This window comes from Pholis gunnellus (genome assembly GCF_910591455.1).
Source record: "Pholis gunnellus genome assembly, chromosome: 2".
In the NCBI taxonomy this organism is placed as follows: Eukaryota; Metazoa; Chordata; class Actinopteri; order Perciformes; family Pholidae; genus Pholis; species Pholis gunnellus.
In genome coordinates, this window is record NC_136536.1 from 1,275,961 (window position 1) to 1,277,230 (window position 1,270).

The 1,270-nt window shown below is 40.0% G+C and overlaps 1 pseudogene across 1 annotated transcript in view; it reads left to right on the top strand.

The window, feature by feature from the left end:
- Positions 1-692: 692 nt before the first annotated feature.
- The window catches only part of LOC306707765 (PHD finger protein 20-like), a 10,380-nt pseudogene continuing 9,802 nt past the window's right edge, over positions 693-1,270 (top strand). The window contains exon 1 of the transcript XR_013767711.1: positions 693-778. The product of XR_013767711.1 is annotated as a PHD finger protein 20-like (transcript). The remainder of the gene's footprint in view (positions 779-1,270) is intronic.

Sequence of the window (1,270 nt, forward strand, 5' to 3'; positions counted from 1 at the left end):
AAAATACAGGTAAAAAAAGAAGAAAGAAAACCCATGCGCGTGTTCGCGATGTCAGTTGCTGTCACAAGTCGTGTGTGTGTGTGTGTGTGTGTGTGTGTGTGTGTGTGTGTGTGTGTGAGTGAGTGAGTGAGTGTGTGGGGGGGGGTAATTCAATCTCAATCACAGGTATGTGAATATGAGAAAGATTATCATATAATTATAAATATATATATATATATATAATATATTATATTATCCTGACATATTCACATCCTATACTTCAGGAAAAGTACTAATACTGGAACGTGAAAATACTTTTATTACTTCAGTAATACAATATATGCATCAGTTTAATGTACTTAAAGTATGACGTAGAAGTATTTATTTTGCATATTGTTCCCTGTTATAGTTTTACTTTTATATCTGTTTCTGCTGCATTCACGTGTATGTTGCATTATAACTAATTTTATATCCTGTTGGTTAGTTTATATTAAAAAGGAGTAATTTAGTTAAATGGACATTTCAATCTAAGTGCACATAAAGCTTAAAGAAATGTATTTCCAAAATACAAGAAAAAAATGTAACTCCATCAATTAAAATATAATAAAGTGGGGTGGACTCTGAAGTATTGAAATGTATTTAATTTGACAGTGTGCTGAATGTATGAATAATTCATCATTAATAGTACATTTACTGATTAATGTTTCTCTCTGATGAAGATGAAGACGCCTCCAGACCGATCAGGAATCACCTTTGAGGTCGGAGCTCAGCTTGAAGCCCGAGACCGTCACAAGAAGTGGTGTGTACACACACACGCACACGCACACGCACACGCACACACACGCACACGCACACGCACACGCACACGCACACGCACACGCACGCACACACAGACACACGCACACACAGACAGAGAGACACAAAGGGTTCTGGTTTAAAGGTGCTATGTGAAGCAATTTACATGAATACTTTCTTTGTACTGTTTGATGTGAACGGACACAACAAACAAGACAAACAAAACAATAACGCGTCCTCTGGTCCACCAGAGTCCTGCTCTCTGTCCTGATGTCCACCCGTCTAGTGCAGCTTGATCCTGGACCACTATGGATCCTGGTCTCTGTGAAGACGTGGACTCAACAGACACCGACGTCCCGCTGCTTTCATCCATCTTATTCTCCTGTGACCGAACATCAGACATCCAGGATGCATGCTGGGTAGTGGAGTTGCTTCAGGTGCTAGCTTAGCTTAGCTTAGCTTCTTTTCTCTCCTCCATGGGGCAGTTTGGTGGCGT